The sequence below is a fragment of the Amphiprion ocellaris genome, chromosome 5 (assembly GCF_022539595.1).
Source record: "Amphiprion ocellaris isolate individual 3 ecotype Okinawa chromosome 5, ASM2253959v1, whole genome shotgun sequence".
Taxonomy (NCBI): domain Eukaryota; kingdom Metazoa; phylum Chordata; class Actinopteri; family Pomacentridae; genus Amphiprion; species Amphiprion ocellaris.
Genome location: NC_072770.1, coordinates 22,227,118 through 22,242,821, shown reverse-complemented (window position 1 = coordinate 22,242,821; position 15,704 = coordinate 22,227,118).

Below are 15,704 nucleotides of genomic sequence, written 5' to 3'. Positions count from 1 at the left end.
TTTATACAAATGCTTTTGTCTGTTTCAACATTTTTGTTTTAACCTCTCTAGAGGCAGTTAACCAGGATTATCATTCCATTAAAGCGTGTGTGGGTTTTAATGTGCAAAAAACAAACAATCTGCATTAGATGAACTCACTTTCCCAGCCCTCTGAACAAAAAGATTTCTCACAGTCTGGTGCAATTAGTGGAAGTAGGGCACTTTATTCGAGGTGACACAAATAGCAAACCTGTTCCTTTTAGACGGCAAAGAGGAAAAGGAGGAGCAAAAAGACGCCAAGGCTGATAAGAAGCAGGTTAGAAGTCCTTGAGGAACACAATGGGATCTGCATCATGTGGAAACATGAGGTGCACACAGCCTGTTAAAAGTCCCTAAAGATCAGTGTGTGGAAGAGCAGTAGGAAAGGAGGGGGGCGTCTTTATCTGCCAGAGCAGTCGAGACAGATCACAAAAGGGAAAAATACTGGATATGTCTCAGCCTGTGACCAACCAGCTTTTTTCCCAATTCATTTAAACTTTATGTGCTTTATGATTGCCCCTCATTGCATTTGCAAAAAAAATTTCTGCTGTGACAACAGGATTTAGAAACTTCCCCAGTTGGCTGAGCATCAGATTAGCCTCAGAAAGTTTGTTCTCTCTCCGTACCTCTAGGTGTTATCTCAAATGTGTTAATAGCAGCATTCATAGGATAGTTTCAGGGACCAAAACCAATACTTTCCTTTTGTCAGTTCCTTAGAGACCCAGAAACATTATTTTCTCCCCAAACGTTTTTCTTTAAAGAGGCCCTCCAGTGAAGATTTTTTTTACACATTCATATGTTCTTTTTCAATATGCCGGAAGACACATCCTGAATGAAATAACCAGTCGGCACCACCTTGAAACTTTTGACAGTCTCAAAAACACAGATTCAGGCTTTAATATGAAACAAATCTAAGGAGCCAATCCCCTAAACTTATAGGCTGAGGCTTTCTGTATCTTTATTCCTCTACAGAATCAGTTTCAGAACATTAATTTTAAATGTGTATGGCTGAATAACTTTAATATTCAAGTGTAGAGTACATTTACAGTGTTTAAGACGAGGCATAGATGAGCTGGTGTGCTTTAGCTGCAGCGAGTGGAGAGCAGTGGATGGAGAGAGAGACTGAAAGTTCAATGATCTGTACATTCTGAAAGAAGTAACAGTTTGATCGAAGCCCTTTTAAGACAATAAGGGATCATTTTTATGGAGAAAAAACAACATTTAAATATGTAACTTTGATAAAGAGTTGTGTTAAACCAACAATTGGAGAGAACTTTTACTATTTTAAATATTTCTTTTGTAAAAGCAGCTGTACAAGCAGCCTAAAAACTCACATTTTTGTATTTTTTGAGACTGTCATCAAATTTCATATCATACCAAAACCAACACAGTGCACCACTCCATCTGTCAATAGTTTCTGACTTCCCTACCAACTGTCACCACTAAACTCATTCATTATGACATTCACAAATAAAACCCTTCTGCAGTTAAAAAACGGTTGTGGCAGTAAATAATGCAGATGTTGGGAACTATTTTCAGCTGCGGACGGATACACATTTGTTGGTCTTTATGGCATCAAGATTGTTTATGTGAGGCTAACACAAAATTAAACACACTTCTCATGGTAACTGTATGAAAACACACGTCACCCGGTGTTTTTAGTCCTTTTTGAACAGCAGTGGAGGTCTGTGGCTAAGAGGATGTATCTGTCAACACGATAAAAGTAATTTTAGTCTTTTATCAGATTTGTTAACAGTAAGAAAATAAAGGATGCAACCAGTAATTAAACAAGGGCGCAAATGCAACATTTTTCAGTACTTGCTGTTTTTGAAAAAACTTGAGGTTCAACAGCTGTACTATACAATACCACTGTTGCTGTCTAGACCACAAAGGTGGACATCTCATGTGTAGGTCAGGATGTCCTCATGGAGAAACAGGTTTACCCACTGTGCCGAACGTGGTCACATCCTTCCAAGAATGCTGGCTGTTGTGCTTCTCAGCTTTCAATGAAGCCGAGTGGTGAGCCGACCCGTCTCTCGCAGGAAGGGGGAGTTTCCTGAAAGGTCATGGTTGTTCCAGCCAGACCAAACACTGGCTAATTGCGCTGTTGTTTGTCGGGTCGTTGCCTGTTTTTTGTTGCGATTTTCCTTTGTTTAGCATTCCCAAGTATATTACCTGAGCCTGCGCTGAAAAGATGGGGAGGACGGCGAGGGGAAGTTTGAAGAATGGGAGACAAAGGAGGGGGGGGGGTCAAGCACTGAAAATATGAAGGTAGCGTGTGCACGATGGATGCTGTGATTAGGGCCATGAAGGGGCCCCTGTCTCCCTTCATCTCCCAAGCTAAAAATAGCAGGAGTAGGAAGGTGCTTATGGGACCTGGGGGGAGGCCTGGAGGGGACGGGACGAACAGGGCTGCTGTAATTGGTGAGAGACAAACAGCTGGGGGACTGTTTGAGTGTTATGGGGCTCCACTGCATGCAGCTGTACTCTGTCTTTCAGGCTTTAGATTCCTCTCAAATTGTTACATTGCTTCTTTCTCTTTCGCACACACACAGCAGGAAGGAGTGTAATGGGTCCCTGACAGCCAGAGCCCTAAAGAATGAAAGAATGTGCAACATGAGGCAAAGGAACAGCTGTATAGAGGAGGGGGGCGAAACACGAGGGTGGGGGGTTCAGTCGATTCACAGAAGTAGGGGCGAGGTAGAAGGGATGATGAAAAAACAGTGGGGAGGGGAAAAAAGCTTTCTGAGAGCAATAATATGTGGAAAGGGTGGACGTTTCTGGAAGTGGAATCAACAGATTTATTGGTTTATGTCAAACATTGGTCTAAATCAACTCCAGAGTGTCCTGGCTGGAACTGGAAGCCCGGCAGATGTTTTGCTCAGCTGCTGTAGAACCGATTCGCAATCGGGTTGGTGTGCCTCCTGTTAAGTGAGCTCTTTGTGATGAAGCAGCCTTTGGGAACTCGAATGGATAAAAGAGGCTGGATGAAGAAGTCCACTATAAGGACAATAAACTACAGATCCCCTGTGTATGTGGGTGTATGTGGGAGGAGGTGGGAGGTAGTGGAAAAAAAAACCATGAAGTCACTCTAAATAAAAGGGTGCTGGCTATTTAATTTAGTCTCCAGACTACAGCTTGGCATCCGCCTCTTCATTGGAGCTGTTTACCATCTATTTTGGAGGGAGATGTGACCAAGATACACATCTGTACGTTATGTCTCAGTGCTGTCAGTGTCTGTATTTTTATGCTAGAAAGCATCTGCATGTGGTTCAGTGTGGCACTCCCATTTTTTCAGAAGACGAGCTACATTTTTGTTCAGCGTACACACAATGAAGGGAGAGAAAATAGCAATAAAAACAGCGCGGCAAAACCACAGACATCATGAGATACAGCCAGAAGACCGCAACACCGCACATGTAGATGCAAACAGTCATGCACTCAGACAAGCATTCAAGTATTTCACTCTGTTTTCAAGCTCCGTTTCTCCTCTTTGCGTTGTTCTAGAAAATTTGACACCTACTGTCAACGCACACCTGGATCACATGTGCACACTTTTGCTCAGAGCGTTTTTACCTCTGAAGCCTGACTTCTTGTGAAATCCCCTCCTTGTAGCTCTTCTGAAAATACCGCCGTCGCCGTGGTTGGAGATGACACCAATCGCAGCATCTTGGGTGTGTTTGTTGGTGTGTGTCTGCGAGTGTGTGAGATCAAGCAGGAGCTACATGTCACAATGCACCTGCACGCCAGCGGAAATGCAGCTCCCCCTCATTACCACAGTATACACACATACACAAATATACACGATTACACACTGGCCACCTGTACTGTCTCTTGCGTGTCTTGTAACCCTAATACTTGTATTGTGAACACATTTTTATTGCTACTGTGTTGCAGTGTGAGTTAAATTGCATTAACTCTAAAATCTCTAAATGAATAGCATACCTTAAGGTGGTTTTATTTAAGAATGAACTTAATAATTTTAAGAAAATGTTTGTTTGTTGCCATGATGAAACATGAGTACAGGGCCTTGAAGTGCAGATATACAAAAAACAAGTGCACACCTTGATAAAAACTATTTCTGCAATAGTTGTTTTAGTATAAATGCAGTTTGTGCCTCATATAACGAAGTTGCATAAATGTTCAATGTTTGATTTTAAGTGCAACACAATACTATCAGGGAGTACTTCAATGTTTTGTGCACATTTTCACAAAACAAATAAATAGTAATTCTTCATCAAAGTTGTTAAAATCAACATTTTTAATCAACATTAGACCAAATGATGAGCTGTATGTTGAAAGAAGCAAATGATAAGCTTAACGACAATTTGAGAGCTCAGTAGTTTGCGCTCTACTGGGCTTATTAACATCATTTTACCACTTTGTTTTGGTTTTATGGCAACATTTATTCTCACTGATCTCACCAGTCCCATTTTTCAGCCAGTTTCAGGGAAAAATATTGAACAGCTCAATATGCACTACATATAAAGCACCAAGCACAAGACTGCTTATTATAGTGGAACATTATAGCAGCTGAAGAATCATATATTTACCTCGGGAATAAATAGAGACCATAAAGCAAAACTGAAAGGAGAATAAATACTGGATTTACACTCTTTATGTGCTCCACGTGTATTCTCAGGTTCTCAATTGGAAACTCTATGCCAAAAGATCATACATCGTAGTATAATAATATGCAAGTGATATATTGTCAAAGTATTTTTGCTGCCTATAGATGGTCAAAAAATCTTTTTTGTGAAGATACATGAATAGTTGAGTTTGTTCTTAAAATGCACACCTGAACATATATGTTTCAAATCAATGCTTAAGTGAGATTACTTCATCTTTTCAGACAGGAACGCCACATTCATTTCTTCATCCTACCAATCAAAAGTTAAAATGAAACTATCACCTGCATGTATGTGTGAGAAATTAGAAACTGTAAATGACTTTGAAGGAAAGATTGAGAGGGAGGATGAGAATTATGAGAGAATTTGAGGATGACTGTGCAGTGCTGTGCAGCTTTAGTTTTAGATATGGGGTAGTAATTTTCTGGAATACATCAGGGCAGTAATTTCTCAGCATTTGCTTGCTTCTGCAGTGCAGCTCCTCTCATCTGTTTGGACTTTTCTGTAAAGCGATTCACTCTGATTTTGGCTCTAACACAAACTTTTTACGGCCATAATTTTCCTTCAGGCTCTGCAGAGTTCGATGTGTTTTCTGTCTGTTTCTGTGCTGTATGTAGGCCAGGGTGACCACAGGGCTGAGGAGGAGGTCGACAGGTGTCCCCTTGCCTCCAGCTGTGACTAGAAACTCTTTGTGGTTTTTACTGAGAAAATGCCCCGCTGCAGAGGCATGAACGAGCTGCACACAAGACACACAAACCATGTCTGACTAACAATTAGCACGGCCTATATTACACAATGTAATGTAAAGGCTCACACGGCAACATCACATGATACACAACCTCGCCATCATGTTCACAGAAGTGACATGGTTTGCAGAACCACTGCAGAAAACCCCACACAGACGCTCTTGCACATCTAGTAGCACACTTTAATACGAAACTTGTATTCTGGTTTATCCACAAAACTGCTCATCTGACTGACATCTCAGTGTAAGGTTTTTTGTGCTCCCCATGTGTCTGTGTGATCTCAGCAGAGTCTGAGATGTGAAATGTTCAGGAAACCACAGAGACATTCAGCTGGAGCACCACACAATGACATTTAAGATCATATTCGTATGTACACACACAGTGTAATGAGCAGTAGTCAGAGTTTAAACAGTATTTTTATGCAGCCTACACAGGTGCGCTGCATTAACAAGTGTGTTTATCTGAAGGCTCTGAAGTTTGCTCTTTTTTTTTTTTAAACACATGAAAAGACTAATTGATTGCTGCTTCTTTAAATGAATCTACCTGTAAACAACATAAAACCATACAGTTGATGTTTTTGTTACCAGATTCTTTGTCTTTAAATAAACAGCTTACATAAGGCTGCAGCCCTGAAAATGTGCTGCGTGAGCCTTGATACTAATTAGTCAAACTCGGAGAAGACAACGGTGATTGTTTAAACTTAAGGAGAACAATGAGCACCACTTTCTCTGCCTTACTGATTTTCTCACCAAGTGAGTCTCTCCTTTGTAAAATCTCCATCAACAAAGTGAAATATACTAAATATGTTGACAAACAGTCCATTGTTCAGTCCATTTTCTACATGCTCATAGAACTGAAGTCCACTCACTACTTCTTGTCGTTGATTTGACGTGTTCTGAGTTAATGTTGCAGTCAAAGCTGCTGAATTTATGCAGGTTTTCATATAAGCAAAGAGATGCAAGGTACCAGTAAAATGAAAGCAGCCAAGATCCCAGAAGGGAATTTTTCTTTTCTACAAAGTATTTGGTGTTGTGTAAACTAAACTAAACCATGTATCCAGCCAATTATGGGCATTATGAGTCTTAATGATGCCTTGAGCTAAGTGCTAACATACTCACAGTGACAATTTGAACATGCTGATGTTTTAATGCTACATTTATTACCATGTTCATCATCTTACTTTAACATGTTGGGATGGTAGCATATTCTAATTCGCACTGAAAGCAAAGTACTGCCGAGGCCGATGGCAAACTGCGTTACTGGAAGGATGTAGCTGCTGGAAGCAACCCATTAGTTTCTGGACTACCGTTTTGAAGCCTTGAATTTGACAGTTGATTGTCACCATCTTGGTTTTTTAAACCTGACATGACAATCGGGGGTGGAAGTGATTAAGGACAGAACGTATGGTGATATGGTAGCAACCTCTCAAACACAAGGTAGCCATGCCCTGCAGCACACCCTGCTTTACTGCCTATTTTACTCTAAATGGAACTCTGTGATGGCAGGATTTGTTGATAAGCCGAAGTATTGATGAAATGTCACAAGATCAAAGTTATTACAATTTAGCTTGAGTTAAACATGATTATCTGCACAAAATTTTGTCCCATTCTATACAGAAATGTTAAAATCTGCTGGTGGGATTAGTGGAAAAAATGAGTGGTTCACCAAAGTTTATAGGATTCATCCTCTGGGGAGCATTCATGTCTATACAGAAACTGGACCAAAGTGGTGGTCTCACAAATATTTCCATCTCTGGAGCCGTGCTGCTATTGTGATTAAAGATCTACATGACATATAATCAGTGTACACAGAGAATGAGTAGAATCTGTTTTAAGTACTAACTGATTTGTCTTCAAGGACTAGTTGGCAATATTTATAGAATATAACAACTTTTATCCTTAAAATTGTGGTTTAAGTGAGGTTTAAAACTGAAAAAAACAAAGGTAAACTATTAGTGTTGGTACAGTTAGAATGACGTTTGGATGCAGGGGATGAAAGGTATTCACAGTATGACAAAGTACAAGTTCAAGACACTTAGAGTCTAGAAAGACATCTGTGGTAGAAACTGTGCAATTCTTATAGACTTAAATAAGAAACTTATTTTCAGTTTCACAATTCAACACTGAAAACTTTCACTCTCTTCTGAACATCAAATAGGTGCTAGACCCGTTCTGGTTTTCAGACCAAAGTACTCATCTTGTCACTGCAGGGACTATTTTCAACTGTCAGCTTCCATGAAGTGACGAAGAACAACAAACAGCAAAAAGCAATGCTGAGAAAACCGTCAAAAATAACGTAATTCTGCTCATCCTTTTGCACACTTCTGCTCGTGAGAAGAATCAACTGAAACCTCTCAGTGCGTCACTAAAAGCACGGTTAGTTTTTCTTTCTTGAAGGATTTTCTTCAGAGATGTTAATCAGGTTGCTGATGTTGGTCTAATGAGAGTCGATCCTTTTTCTGAATATTATTTCCTGAAAAGCTCTGCAGTGTGTGAGTGATTTATTTATTTTTTCTAAGAAATACCCCATATTAAAGTCTGAACTCTGTTACAGCCCGGCTGACTGCTGCAGTGGAGGTTTGTTCACTTTCTCTGTTAAATATCTTCAGTTCTTCTGGAGAATGAAACCAGTGACCTTTCATTTGTATGCAGCTATGCAGTTTTAGGACATGAACTGAAAAACACAACAACTTGACTTTGAAGCCTAACCAGAACATTTGCATGTGACTCCTTTACTGAGAAAACAGCAAAGTCTCACAGTCGTTAGATTGATGCTCACATTGCTTGTTGGGCTCCTTGGAGTCTGCATAACAGAATAAAAATAAATATTACATAGCTTCTAATCAAATTAGATGAATTGAATCAATTTGTATAAATTGGGTTTCACATTTGCAGCAGAAGACAAGGCAGTGAATGATTAAAATTAACAATTAGAGAGCAAATATAGAGTTAAAGCAAATTGACAATGCAAGAGTGAAAAGTGTGTGTTTGTTCTGACAGTTCGTTGTTAATAGTAAATACCTAAATCATTCGAAACCACAATTATCTCAGTTTATTGACAGCACCTTAGAGATGAATCAGCATGAATCGTCCAACTTTCCAGCTAAACTCCATGTATAATAAAATCAGAGCCATTATAGAAACCACATGACTGAAGTGGCTAAAAACTGAATAAACACAATGGTATGCTGTGTGTGTGTGTGTGTGTGCGGTGGGAGTATAAATATAGGGCAAACGGGAAAACATGGAGGAAATGTTTGGCCATTAATGTGACTTTGCAGCCATTATTTTCCAAGGAGAACACTTCCTTACTCACACACTGCTTCTTTCCACTCTTCCCACTTCCTTTTGCCTGGAAAGTAAGGAGGCCAGAAGAACAACAAAAATTAAAAGAGAAGAAAAAGAGCCAAGGTGTTTTTTTTTTTGTTTCTCTTTGGAACACAGCTCAGGGGGAAGAGAGGATGAAAAAATGAGAAATATGTTGAGAAAAAGAAAATATTCCTCTTTCCAGCGTTGTTTTTTTCTCTTGAGGTAATTTACATGTTTTTTTCTGTCTCACTCTTTACAACAATGCAAATTAAGATCGCCCAGCTTGTAATAACAAACAATACCATGATTCACACTGCTACTGTAGGGTGCTACATGTAAGGATCTTTCATGAAATGCAACTTTATTAATGTTCTGGATGTATTTTCTCTGCGTCTCCATTGAGAACGTTGCTTGGCCCCATGGAGGGCCTGAGAGCAGAGCAGCGTTCACGGGCCGTGCATGCGTTCCTCACATTCTGAACCAAAACCACATGGTGGGTTTAGCCCTAATGATATTTGGATGACTTGCATAAAGAGCATCCAACATCCACTCTAGATCAGTGGGCACATAATCTGTAGAAAAGAGGGGGGAAAAAAGGACTTTCTCTCTTTTGCCACATAGGGTCACACGCAGACAGTCAGTGCGTAGCATGAGCTTCACATTACTGATCCGACTGTATCGTTTTCTTGTCGTTTTTTTTCTTCGCTTCGTCCTCTCATCGTGACTGGCTGTTTAGTTTGAAATAAAACTCTCTGTGTCTCTCTGTCTCACACACACAAGATATGCACACAGAAAACAACACGCCCTTGTTATTACTGGAAAGTCACAACTGACATCCCCCTGCAGGCGGCTATGTGGCAACTGAACAGTCATGCCCCAAGCTGGGCCACAAAAACACAACACTCGCTCTATCAGTGTGCACATGTGCTGCTTGGAGCTGCAGTATCAGGCTGTGAGGAGGGCACCGCCCGGCAGTATTAATACCCCAACAGACAGAAATAAATGCCTTTGAGGACCACCTTATTACACGTGTCCATTGTGACGCCACTCAACAGTGAATCTGCGCGCGAACCTCTTTATCTGGCAGCCATGGCTAGTGTCTGCCTCACCCAAAACCCTAACGAAGTCACGCAGTGCCATTCTAAGAAACTGTCCTGGTGTGACCTCGGTCACAGTCACACCAAGAAGGTGCTTTATGAATGGGTGCGTTATTTTCTTTGCCTATTAATTCTAGTCACGTCTTTGTCACATCATGTGTGACTGCAGTATAAAACCTCGCCACAGATTCTTAAGTGAATAACAATATTAAAGCTGCATTAGTTGATGTTTTTGGCAACGTGGGAAGAAAAAATCAAACAAATTGTAAACTTCACTGTCATATTATCACTTGCTATGTAAACTGTGTTAGCAAACAGTTGATTATAGATACATTTTGCAGACCAGAGCATCATTATCATTCATTTTGAGTTGTTTCTATCCCTACCATGAATGACATTCATGCATATTTGGGCCCTGTTTTGGCAAAATTAGCTGCTTTTTTAGCTGCAAAGGGTACACCAGCTGAACTCTTAACTGTTCCTGTCGTTTGTTTGGTGCTGGATCAGCGGTGTAAAGTGGGTTTTGAGAGGTTTTTTAGCTGAAAACAATGGCCCTCTGAGGCTTGAAACCGTGCTGATGAGAACAGTGTGCCTGAAGCAACAGTAAACGAAAGAGAGAGATCTGCAGAACTGTCAATAGTCCTCTGTGGGATCATTAATTTTAGCAAAACCTTTTTAGATTACACAAATACATGTTTGCCATTGTTACAAGAAAAAATAAATATAAAAAAAACATTAGTCTAGTGAGTTCCTCAGCAGCAGTCCAGAATCTGAGCAAGTGCAAATCGGTACCAACTGATTGGGAATTTTGAATAATATAAAACCAGTTTAACCAGCGTCTCGTAATTTTATGTCCTGTGAGGGTGTCCTTTAACTGTCAGAGGCTCACTTTGTGAATGATGCATGAAGCTGCTGCCGTTCAGTCATGCTTTTTGGATACGTACACGTGAAACACAGCAGGACGTACGTGTTTTTGTCGCTCTGTCACACGGTGCTGTCAGACAGCCCTCACCTAAGGGATGTTGCTGCAACCAAAGCCCCTTTTTCCTTCGTCTAACCTCGTGCCCAGATGCAACGGCTCAGCAGACCGCACGAGCGCAACCTTATCAGCAGGCAAAACAAGTGCCTCTGCTCCGTACCAGAGCTGACAATTAACTGTCGCGCAATGACTGGATTTCTCTGATAACCTTTTATTTGTTCCTCCTTGCACATCAGCACTTGTGCAATCTCGCTCCACGCACGTCCAGCCGGCGAGATATGAGCTGAGGTGAGCTCAAATCTCTTCCGACATATTGTACATATGTCAGATACAGCTTGATAAATGTTTGCTCCGTATGTTTATCTGCACCGGCGTGTTTCCCTAAACATGCAACAGTTCTGCTGTGAGGTTGTCCAGTAGGACCTAGATGATCTTAACTGTTTCTGGCTGACCTGAGTGTTCAGAGGTCAACAGGCCAAAGAGCATATGCAAGCGTATGAAATGAGACAGTGCCCTCCGGTGGCAAAGTGATAGCATGCATTAAAACAACATGAACAGTCTAAGGAAGAAGAGTAGAGACAGAAGACAAACTGAGGATTTTTTTTCTTCTGCCTGAGTAACTCTGATGTGTGATTCAATGAGTGAACAGAAAATCTGCCAAAGAGTAACACTGGAGGTCAACAAAGCAGCATCATGCATATTTAACATATCGATCCCTCCATAATCAGCAGAAAAATGACATGTTGTTAGAACCATATTGTGTCAGTATATGTATCAAAATATGACAGGGTATCAAAATAATATATTACATATTCATATAGTTTTAGATGTGTCTTTGTGTACAGTTTTGACTTTGGTTTTATTTTGGAATAGCACGTAAACGACACACTCTGTCATTGATTAAACCCCTAAAAACTCATCTCAAAGTTACACATTTACATTTTTGCATGAATGTAATCCCTTTTTGCCTGAAAATATGTTAGATATAACTCCACTTGCTCATCGAACTTCTGCTTCGACAGTCAAACTTCTTTGCTCTACACAGTGGTAAATTGTAATACTGGAATAATGAAGCCATACATGTTCGAATTAGAAACCGATTTTGAAGATGAATAGTGATACAAAAAAACTCTATCCTGTGAGCTGACCTATTTGATTTCTTATATATGAAACTATCAGTGTGTTTTTTGTGTTTAATTTGGCAGTATCCATACTATAGTACTTTAAATGGTGTAGGTTCCAATTAAAGAAGCCGACAGCTTGACGCTCTGGACATTACTCTCTCCACATTCCACATTCCAGAAAAAATCCACTGGGTCACTCGTAAAAGTTACAGTTTACTGAAATCTTCAAACAACAAAAATACAGCGTACACAATAATTCTTTCTCTAAAATCCAAAAACTATTCGAAGGCAATCCAAGAAATAAGAAAACAGAGGTCAATACAGAAGTCAAAAAACTGTGTGGCTCTCCTCTCTGTGCCTGACAGCTGACTTCCTAACCACACCCACTTTTCCCATAACTGAAGTTACTACATCTTAAGCTTAAATGCATTTAGGCTCCTACAAACAGTATCGTGCAGACAAATATCTACGGGATGCAAACGTTTTACTTGGAAAACATGAGTACTAAAGTTTGAGTGGCAGTCCTTTGTCCTACTCATTGTGATAACGTAAAGTGGTTTCTGGAGTGGCATCATGGTTCTTCTCAGTTTAAAACAAAGCATTCAGTCAGCAGCACACTTCATAATGAATCATTTAAGTTATCATTGTGGGCAAATGTAAAATGGTTTCTTTGTAACCTAGTAAATTTCTTTTAATAATGTAGTTTATTTTTAATAGTAACTGAAGTCAGGTCGCTGTTATTTGTATAGCTAATTTCAAACAACAGATGTTAACTCAAAGAGCAATAGAGACCCTACAATATTTTCAGGTCTATTCGTCTAATTTAAATACTGAGGTAAATATCATATCGCTCACAAAATTACCTAATTTAAAAATTAAGGTTAAGACCTGACAATATTATACAGATACACCCAGTAATTTCAATGATTCCTTTGAGAAGGCAATTTGATGACAATGTCAGTGTACGTTCATCAACAACGAACATACACTGTATTGACCCAACAGACTGTTTATTAAATAATAAACTAACACTTAAAAACAGATCACACAGAAGCCCACTGCTATGTACAACTGTTTATTTTTGATTTGCAAAACATCTGACAAAAATAACATTACATAAACACCAATTTATAATAGAAAAAAGAAGATCTTTGAAAAACAAAATGAGACAAAAGATAAATTGCAATTACATTAGAATTTAGGTTACTTAAATTTCTTGATAACTGGAGCCATATCATGCTGACCTACAAAGGCAGTTTATGGCTAGTAGCTTGATCAGTATACATGTTTTACAAACATTATATTAAGTGCTTTCGTTGGTTCAGGTATTTAAATAGAATGTGGCATAATTTGGGTTCACAATGCAGGGTAAGAATTCAATGCCAAATTCAAAAGTACTCCTTATAAAAGATCAACATACATGGCTGACAGAGTAAGAAGCCAATCTCCCACTCAGACAACCTTCTCACTCATATTAGGCTGGGGAACATCTGAAGCCAGCTTTGCTGACACCCTTCCCTGCATTAAAAGGGTCACGTTATGGCACACAGCTCAGGGTACATGTGACCATGGCGACACTGTTCCTCAGTATTCACTGATCAATAAAAACTCTCAAATTTCATTCAGTGTTTACCTGAAGCAGTTTGACATGATTACAAAAAAAGAAAAAAAAGAAAACTTGGTTTGAATTCACTAAAGTGAGTAGTTGCTCTGTTAATGATACAAGGTCTCAATGGAATTTTTTTTTCCCCAATAAGCACCACTAAGTTGCGTACGTTTCAAAGGACACAATCTTCTGATGAGGCTTGTCGCGCTGCTGTGGGCCGACACTTTGGACGATGCCTGCTTATGTAGTGTCAGTTATACAACACAACTTGGTGATGCTCAAGGTAAAAGCAGCATTGCATGGATAGTGAGGATTTCACCCCTCCTAATTCCCCTCATTTGACCAAAGACTGGTAGGGAATGATGAAGGTGCAGGAACAGACTTTACGACAGAAGGAGAGGTGAAGACACGAAGAGGGTATGGAGGAAATGAGAAGACAAATCAGAAGGACAAAGTAAGGATGACGTACTACAGAGCATAGAACACGCTGACGGTACCAAGTGGAGCACAAACACACCTCTCGCTTCTCCTACTGCCACAAAGTCTTTCAGGTTGTTACTGCTGTAAGGCTGCATTCACTCTGAAAAGTCCTCCTCTTCACTTTGCCTTTTAAAAACTACAAAGATACCACTGATATCAGCAATATGGCAGCAAGATTAGCTGCGTCTTTTGCTGGAAACTACATGAATATATTGTAAGTACGGAGGCAAAAGAAGCAGAGAAAGATTTGGAGTAAATGCAGCCTCATTCTAGCCAGAGCTCTGATGGTCAGAGTGCAGGCACTAGATTAAAAACACTCCTGGTATTTTGTGCGTTAAAAAAAAAAACTATTGCCAAGTCTGAGAAGAAAAAGCTGTACAAAAAAACAAAACAAAAAACAAACTATGAATGACTTCATTAGCTGGACTCTCCCAAATCTGTGAGATATCTCTGAGGTAATCATTGAAGTATGACTCATTAGACAGCAATAAATACCAACATGAATACAAATATTATAAAAGTAAAAACAGAGGCAAATGCTTAATGCTAAAGCAAAATCTGAGCTAAAAGAGGTAGGTTTTTTAGGTAGATTATGGTGTACATCCATTGTGGACACTCCTTTTTGTAAGAACTACATTAAGTTGATTCCATTACAACCCCTGTCCTAAAGGGAGAAGCAAAAAAAAAAACAAAAAAAAAAACAAAGAATAAAACGGAGTTGAAATCCTTTGCATGGGAGATGGCCGACAGTTTTCTGTTGTCAGACAGGATTTGTAATGGCAACAGTTATACAAAAAACTTCAAAAATTACTACTAACATGATAAACTGTAAAGCTTGCTGGTGATAGTGTACCATGAGTTGTATATTGCAGGCATTGTTACTGTGTTATGTTGCCAATTTTAAAGAAATCTCAACCAAGATGAGTCATATAATTTGTGGTGGACTTCCACTGATGCATGGTTTTCAAGTTCCAGTATTTTAACAACCACAATGCAGAGTTAAAAACTTACAGTTTCTGAGCAGCCTACCATGGAAAAACCAAACAGAAATCTCCGGGGATGCACCATATGCAGGTTTAACTGTATTTTGCTTACAGTATGCTCGGAATTTTTTTTTTAAAAAGGATCCCAAAATCAACATTTAATCAGATATGATAAAGATCTATGTAGTCCCCTGATGCCATGTGTTACTGAACAAAATCTACTTACTCTATTCGTGGTGATATAATACATCCTCGAGAGATTTCCTGTTGGGTTTGTAAATTCTCAAGCGCAACTCCTCTTTTACCCTGTTCTTGTGTGGAGGGAACTCTCCCTGTGGCACTTACATATTCACCAAACCTCCTGCTGTATTTAACATACACAAATCAACACTGCACCTCTATCTCAAAAACAAAATAGAACAAAATCAAACCCATATCTACATACAGAAGTATGTATTCAGAGGGGAAAAAAATCAACATGGAGACTTTTCAAAACTTCAAAAGTCAGTGTTCAGTAACCAAGCACATCATACCCCTCATCAAACTGACATACTATACATACGAGTGGTACTGCCTAAAGACACTCGGGCTTCGACTCCTTAAAGTTCAATCACAGCAGGGTCATTTGTGGGGCCCAGGGAATTATATATACACGCACACACTATATAATCTCAACGACTTTCAGAAAGAAAATCTAATTTATTATGATTATGTGAACAGGGGAACTATCAAAAA